Genomic DNA, 8,465 nt, shown 5'->3' on the forward strand with positions numbered 1-8,465 from the left:
GGACCAAAGAGCACATCTCACTTGTTCTATCCTCTCCGACCTAGTGCTTGGATCCTTTGCTTCTCAAAATGGAAGCTGAGTGATACAGAGAATGCACAGTTGGGTGAAAATTTTAATACCGACTTGAAAAAATTAGGTCACTAAGTTGCAAGTCATTAAAGAGACTTTTGCAATTTGTGATCCAGTAGGGACATGCTTCTAAAAACCGGAGGCTCCCTTCATTCACGATTGAAAATCTCATAACAGTTCTTTCTCCACAAATAAACTAGACAGCCTCTGCACGAAAATTTCTCCGTGACTTTTCTAGTCCAAATAAGAAGAATTGAAATAGTGTAGTTTCCTCATGAAAGTCTATGAATGTGGTTTGAGGGAGCGGGGGAAAAGAAGTTCCTTTTATTTTTCAAACACAAGAAATGTAAACGAATTTACTTTCTTAAAAGACAGTAACTTTCAGAGTAGCAGGTTAGTTCAGTTGGTTAGACCGCGGTGGTAATAACACCAAGAGCGCGGGTTTGATTCCTGTAGCGGCCAGTCGAGGTGTGGTTTTGACCTTCTGGTGTCTGCCCAGTAGGCACTTAGAATCCAAAGTACTTATTTAACTCCGAAACGCTGCTGCTCAGAGCCGGAAGTTCAGATATTGTCTTCTTTGTGAAACAAGAAGGCTATGTATTTTCGTTTCGCCTTGGTTGTAGTTTTTCAAAGTAAAAGTAACTTGAAAAGTTCCAGTTTATTGAAGAAAATTGAAGTAGTGTGGGAACGAGACGGTTGTGTTTTAGGGAAGGATTGAGGTTAAAAAGAGTTACGAGGGGTTCCCTGGTGGCGCAGTGGTTGAGAGTCCGATTGCTGATTCAGGGGACGCGGGTTCGTGCCCCAGTCCGGGAAGATCCCATTATGCCGCGGAGCGGCTGGGCCCGTGAGCAATGGCCGCTGAGCCTGCGCTCCCCAACAAGAGAGACCACGACAATAAGAGACCCGCGTACCGCAAAAAAAAAAAAAAAAAAAAAAGAGTTACGAAATATGCCTGCTTAGTTCTTGTGAACCTTCAGGAGACAGCATTATTTTGGCGCTTTAAACGAGTTTCAATCGAGAAAAGGAAGCAAGCTCAGGGTGGCCAGTGACTGAGTTGTTTAGAGCGTGGTCCTAGTAGCAGCAAGACGCGGGGTGTGTTCCCGTAACGTCTGTGCTTCGTTCTCTTTCCTTATCCCAGGCAGTATCCAAGGTAAATGCCCGCTCCACGTGAGGTTGCTACTTGGCTTTCACGGAAGATCTTCTCTCCCTTTAGCAGTAAAGAGCTGGGAACGGGATACGAAGCTGTAAGACGCCAGTTCTCCTTTCAATCCTTTCACAGCCCAACAGACTTGGGCCCCCGGAGGCAGCGCGCTTGGTGGTTCCTTTCGTTTCAGCCTCAAGGGCTCCTCATAGCGCACGTCGGCAACTTCGATAAATTTACCTGCGGTGCAGAGCGAGGATACAAGCTACACCTTCGGAAATCGAGCCACATATTAAGATGCTCTTTTGGTTTAGTTTGAGGAATCCTCCCCACCCCCCACCCACCCTCCCCCGTTGGCAGTGATTTCCCCCCAGCTCTCTGTTCTGTCTCCACACAGAGAAAAGAGGCAGGTCTGTTCTTTGGAGGGGCCGCTCCAAAGCTGCCTGCCCACGTCTCCCTTACACGCTCATCTTCTCCTGGGATGTTTACTTTAAAAAAGGGCACTCCTCTTGGTTCTTCTGTCCACTGAGGTCCGGTTTCCCAGCTCCTGCCTGCTTCCTGAAGATGGTCAGTTACGGCTGGTGAGGGAGGGGGAAGAAGAGGGGAATACGCCGGGCTTCAGAACTGAACCCTAATGGACCCAACTGAGTGAGGCAAGGAGCCTCTCTCACCCTGCGTCCCCAACAGCCGAACCTTTCTTGACTCAACCTTTCCCCAGGAGATGTCCCTTTTCTTTTTGCTAGTAGCCATGCGAGGAAAGAGCTGTGCAGGGTAGTCCTCTGTGAGTGAGGACTCTTCCCAATGGGAAAAAATATTGATGGAGAAGATACTGCCAGGAAATTTTTTTTTCGTTTATTTTTCTTTAAAGTTTCTTTGATTTAACACCCTTCCTTCCAGTGGTCTTTTTCAGCCAATCTCTTTTCTCAAGTTCAAGAAGTGATGAAAGGAAGAAAATTTTCAGGATGGTCCTCTGATGCTTCTGAAGTCTCTTTCAGACTCAACTGACAGAAGGTAAAGGATCACTTCCACGAAGACACAACCGAGGGCTATGCTTCCCAGGCGGCGCAGTGGTTGAGAGTCCGCCTGCCGATACAGCGAACACGGGTTCGTGTCCCGGTTCCGGAGAATACCACATGGGCCCGTGAGCCATGGCCACTGAGCCTTAGCGTCCGGAGCCTGTGCTACGCAACGGGAGAGGTCACAATAGTGATAGGCCCGCGTATCGCGAAAAAAACATTCGAAAGACTTTAAAAATTGTTTCAGTATCCTTTTGAAAAAAGTACCTAGAAGATGAAGGAAAAAAAAAAAAAAAAAAACCGAGCTTACCGAGCCAGCCAGGAGTCGAACCTAGAATCTTCTGATCCGTAGTCAGACGCGTTATCCATTGCGCCACTGGCCCCTGCTTGGCAAAGTGTTGTCATGTTCATATCTTCATTACTATGCACAGTTTATGCCAGCCGAAAGAATGATTGCTTTTTTTAAAAAAATTGAGTAAGAGGTTAAAACCAGAGACTGTATGGACTTTGGGAAAGCATGATTTCTTTTGTGCTTTGGTTGCATAACATAGATTTACATAAAATGTTTTCTTTGAAAACAATGGTTAATCTTCACTTATTCTCTGACTATGCGTTGAAAACTTGTTTGGTGCTTAGTATGCAGCAGCTCTCGTTGCTTGAGCAAAATCTCTATGAACTCAGTTATCTATTCACTTTTCCTCACTCTATTTCACATCCTTTCTTACCCAGCTTATATTACTGCCTAGTTTTGAGCTCTTCATTCCTTTTTTTTTTCTCAGAATATTCATCAGCCCTCAAAATGCAATAAGGAGACAGGAATTCAACAGAAATATACATTTTAAAAATCTCATTTGACAAATAAACTTAGAAAACAGAATAGACTTGGCATAAGTCTATTCTATTGTACTTAGCTGTTCAAAGTAGGCAAAATAGCTGAAAATGCAAAAGTGCTTTAAGAGTGGTTTAGTACGTTAAGAAGGAGACCAAGTTTTTGAAATTCAAGGCAAAGTCAGAAGTTAAAATGTAATATATCCTCTCTGTGCCTCAATTTCCTCGTTTGTATAAAACGCTTGTCTTAAAGAGCGCGTAGCAAATATGATGGAATATTATCTTAAATTTTTATGGCTCTCACCAGCAGCCGCTGATATCAGGACAGACACTGAAGATTGCTGCCTGGGAATGCTTTAAAGAAGCATTCTTTATAATCGGCTCTCTACAATCTCAAAGAGAAACGATTTTCCCAAATTCCAACGTCTCCTCTGTACACTTTGCTGCTGTAATCTCTCTTAACAGATTTAACAACTTCATTTAATCGCAGCCAGTATTTTTGAGCGCGCTCTAAGCCCGGTGAGGACAGTGGGGAGGTTGGGCTCAGGAGGCTCACAATGAAAGGGAAAGAAACCTGGCTGCCGCCCACGCTTTTTTAACCTCTTTAAAAATTTGGGTTCTAAATCGGAACTGCAGCCTGAGGGCTTCCTGTGAGGCTAGTTGGCACAGCAGTAAATTTTGCGGGAGCCACATCGAAAACAAGGACGCTGTGAGCAGGATTTGAACCTGCGCGGGGAATCCCCATTGGATTTCGAGTCCAACGCCTTAACCACTCGGCCATCACAGCTCACCCACGACACCCCCCTTCATCAGACTAAAGACAAGTATGCATTGTTTCCATGCAAGGTGGAAGAAGAGATAAGATCACGGACTTCTAAGTGTCCCCAAGAAAAACTTCTCCAACACCAGGCTTGCTTATTTCACTCAGTGGCGATTTCGACTTTTCAGATATTTAGGCAAAAAAAAAATCTTGGCAACATTTTTTAATACTTCAATTTTTCTTTCATTCCACGGATGTGGGGGAATTGTCTTGTTTACCTATAAAATGTATCTAGATCTGAAAAACTTCTCACCACCCCAACTGCTACAGCCCTGCTCCAAGAAACCTTCATCTCTAACATGGAATATTGCACAAATCTCTTAATAGATTTCCCTTCTTCCACCTTTTTCATCCCTACAAAACATTCTATGAAAAGCAGTCTGAGAGATCCTTGTGAACCTAAAACACTTTATGGCACAGCTTTGCTCAAAACTGAACCGGCAACTCATTTCATCAGAGTAAATGCCAAAGTCCTCACTGGGCCTACTGGATTGTCTGTGATCTCATTTCTCTGGTTGTACTCCTTCTTGCCTACTCTGCTGCCGTTACTACTGACCCTCTTGTTTTACATTGTATGTATCAGGCACATTGCTGTTTCAGGGCCTTTGCACTGACTGTTCCCCCTGCTGGTAATACTCTTGCTTTGATATACATATGACTCAGCCCCTTATCTACTTCAGGTCTTTTCTCAAATATCACCTTATCAGTGAAACACGGCCATAAGTATAAACTCCCCTCATTCCAATGCTTCTCCTCCCCGTTCTTTATTTTTTTCCATATCACTTATGATCTTTTGACACACTTTAAAACTAGCTTGTTTATTTTGTGTATTTTCTGTCTCCTCTATGAGAGTGCAAACTCCAATGAGGGCAGAGATTTTTGTCTGTTTACTGCTAGGCTCCCAGTACCTAGAGGAATGTCTGGTACATTTATTGAATGGATGACATTCAATAAATATTTGCTGAAAATGAATGAAATGGGTTTTAATATCCCATTTTGCAGATGAGGAAATGAGATTCAGAGAGGTTATTAATTTTCCCAGGATCACAACATAATAAAACCAAGACTGAAACCCAGCATTCAGACTTCCTTCCTAAAGATCTTTCTGCCCTTCCAGGGATGCCTTAAGGGTTAGGGATGAAGTTGAGAGGGGAGGATAGGGAAGCAGTGTTGGCTGACCTGGGGAAAGAGGAAGAACTACAGAGGTTGGGATGGTTCAAAACAAACAGCTTCCTCCACAAGAACCATGTATTTGACTAGAACTTTTCTGATGCTCACACCCAAAGGCAGCAATCTATATGGTGTGCCTTAGGGAACACTGCCTCAACATCAGGACCATTGTTCATACCCATTCGCTTAAATGAAAAAATTCAAGTCTCCTTTTGTTCTGAAATATTCATTTCCCCATTTCCTCCAGGGGAGCAATACCAATAACAAGCATAATGTTTGTGACAGTTATCTCTGGTTACTCTCCATGTCCTCTGAGACTCTTCATATCTGGCTTTCTCTGCCTTCTCCCTAACCTGGTAAAATCGCTTTCATATTCTATGCTCAGTATCACCATCTTAATATCCATTTCTTTCTGTAGGCCCATGCTTCTTCTAGAAAACTGCAATAATGTGGAACACTTTAGCCCCAGTCACTCATGGATGCAAATACTGGCCCCAAATTTTACAACTTAGTGATCTTGAGCACTCCCCCGCATCTGCATCTATAAAACAAATAAAGGATTGTCAATAACAACGGCACTTACCCCCTTAGGCTTGCTTGTTAGTTTTTATATGAAAAATCAATAACTACTTGGTTTAATAGCTGGTAACAAATGGTAGCTATTACTACTGTTCTAGCTCTTTCTTTCCCATTTTTAGTTTCAACAACATAACATGGGAAGGGAATCCGAATATGCCACCCCAAGATATGCCACTTTGGCATAAGGATGGTTTTGAAGGCAACGGAGAAAAAGCAAACACAGGAAGGACTCTCAGTCCTCTTCCTCTCTGCCTAAAAGCAGGGCGTATATTTCCCTTTGTGAAGATGTTCCCCTCCCCATCTCCTGTACCAGAAGGAGGAGAACAACCCTTATTACCAGAGATGGAAAGTCAACACCAAGATGACTCTGCACAACCAACCTTACTAAAATAACCCTTATCTTCTATTAGTTTCCCCATGTATTTACCTTCCCAGATTACTGCCTTTGGAAGCCCAAATCCCTCTTTTCTCTGTCTCTACTTCTCTATAATTTATTGCCCTTTGTTAAAACAGTATAAAATCTTTTGAGTCTAACTGCTTCTTTGGGTTTGCACTTCTTTTCTGTGAAGTCTCTGTGCATGTAAAATTAAAATATTAACATCAATAAAATTTGTAAACGTTTTCTTTTAGTAATCTGTCCTTTGTCAGTTTAATTCATAGGTCCCAGCTACAGACCTAAGAGGGTAGGGAAAAAGTTTTTCCTCCCTTACACATGGCAGGTGCAAAGATCAGAGCTTTGCGACTTTGAAGAAACTACTCCCACTTGCAATAGGATGTTAAGGAATGAACCGGTAATGTGGAGCCAGGCATACTCATGTTTGAGTCATAACACACACTAGATCCACACTTAGGCCAGATAGGCGATCACTGCAAGACTCAGTATCTCAAATTACTGAGATACTGAGTCTTGCAGTGAAATTAGGAAAAGAATACCTTCCTCAGAGAATCATGATAAGGGTTCAATCTTAACACCAGTATCTACTGAGTGTCTATTTTGTATCAGGTATATGCAAGGCAGTGTGGATTCATTGATGAGCAAAACCAGACACTGCTCTTACCCTCATGCAATTTACTACATTCCAGTGAGAGAAACAGACATTAAGCAAGTTATCACACTGATAAGTGTAAAATGTGCTGGGAAAGAGAATACATGATACTATGAGTAATACAGGACGTTCACTTAGGGATTTTAAGGAAGTCTTCCCTGAGAAAGTAATAATCCAGCTGAGATCTAAGCACGAGCAAGAGATAACTAAGCAAGGAGGCAAGCACAAAGCTCTTCAACTAGAGGGGACATCATGTGCAAAGAGACTGATTACCTGAAGGCCCATGAGTATGGAACGCAGACTGCAAGAGACAGTGAGCTGTGACATGAGGGTGGAGAAGTACTTAAGAGTTGGTATTTGGGGCAGTTATACGTAATGTGTTGTATAATATGACATCTACAACGTGTAATGTGGTTCAGACTCTTAAAATGCTTGTTTCTGCCTCCTCTTGCCTTTATCTAGACAAAATAGCCAGAATATGAGATCTGGTGTGACTTAACCTCTAAGGAAAAACCAGTTATGTTCCCCCAATAAGTTTGAAAGAATTCACCTCAAGGATCGTGAGAACCCTCCTAGAGGCTGGCAGGGGCAAATTCGGAGCCCCTGCTTCCCATTCGGAGATCTCAGTCTCTGTCGTCCTCGTGTGGTCACTTCGTGCAGGCACGGATGTTAACTGAGTTGAACGCTTGCAAGACGAAATAATTTCCCTGCAGGTGGGTCAGGAAAGCGGAAGCACCCTCCTTCCTGTGTTATGTCCATTCCAAAAGAAAAACTGTCCTCCTTAATGGTTTTTAGCAAAATACATCATGAAATACACACAAACAAGTCACCAAACTTCTCAACCCTTTCTTATTTCAGGGAAATCCCTCAAACTGCCCGAATACCTAACTGATTTCAGAAATGGTCAGGGTCCTTCCTTTCATCCGGGACGGTCTCCGCCTGAGCTGGATGCCAGAAGCTGAGCTTTAGGAAAACGTTGCGTTGATTCCACTGAAGAAAAGGAATCAACGACCAGCGAGGGCCCCTAGTCCGCCCTGAGCCTGGGGTGGCGTGGGGGGAGGGGGCGGATCCGGCATTTCCCCCTGCGGGGGGACACCCACTGGAGTTGAATAGCCTAACATCAAGCCCCGCCGAGAAGCAGACCCAGAGGATCTTCCTGGGGTGGTGGGAACGGAGGGGAAGGGGCGGTCCCGAAAATGCAGGGAAGAGTCGCCTTTCTCCAGTATAGATACCCAGGGGGTTCTTGAGGGCAGGGGTCTTCTCTTACTCAACCCCCAACCCCTACTCCTCCCCACAACTCTTCTTCCCCATCTACGCCTGATGAGTTTTGGAACTACTGGATGGTACTAATAGGAATAAGCATAACTGGACAGTTGTGCGGTCGCTGCTCAGTTTCGAAGTGGAGCACTTTTCTTCCTCTGAAGTTCAGGAGAAAGTCACCTTGCAGAAAACCCACACGTCCAAGGGAGCCAGTGTCCCCCGCGCAGCGCAGGCGGGGTCTTGTGCAGCGGGTGTCTCCTCGGGTTGACACCATTCGGGCCTCTCGGCCCTTCCAGCGGGAGGACGCCGAGTGCAGGAGGAGGAAGAGCGGCCCGCGACCTGCGCGGGAGGGGAGGCGGGGAGACCCGGGCTTCAGCGCAGGTGGCGTCGGGACGGCTTTTCATTTTAAACCCCTAGACCTCAAAAGAAGCACAAATGTCTGTGTTTGTTTTGAAGTCTGGCACCACAAAACGAAAGCACAGGTTTCGTGCCGAAATGGGAAACAACTCAGAAGTAAGAGTAGGAGTATCCAGACC

At 44.5% G+C, this 8,465-nt stretch overlaps 2 non-coding genes across 2 annotated transcripts; both read right to left on the minus strand.

The window, feature by feature from the left end:
- Positions 1–2,536: 2,536 nt before the first annotated feature.
- On the minus strand, positions 2,537–2,609 carry TRNAR-ACG (transfer RNA arginine (anticodon ACG)). Its single transcript has one exon. It is a non-coding gene; the product is annotated as a tRNA-Arg (tRNA).
- A 1,150-nt stretch (positions 2,610–3,759) lies between these two features.
- Positions 3,760–3,841, minus strand: TRNAS-CGA (transfer RNA serine (anticodon CGA)). The gene has a single exon. It is a non-coding gene; the product is annotated as a tRNA-Ser (tRNA).
- Positions 3,842–8,465: the final 4,624 nt, after the last annotated feature.

The sequence above is a fragment of the Physeter macrocephalus genome, chromosome 18, assembly GCF_002837175.3.
Source record: "Physeter macrocephalus isolate SW-GA chromosome 18, ASM283717v5, whole genome shotgun sequence".
Classification (NCBI taxonomy): domain Eukaryota; kingdom Metazoa; phylum Chordata; class Mammalia; order Artiodactyla; family Physeteridae; genus Physeter; species Physeter macrocephalus.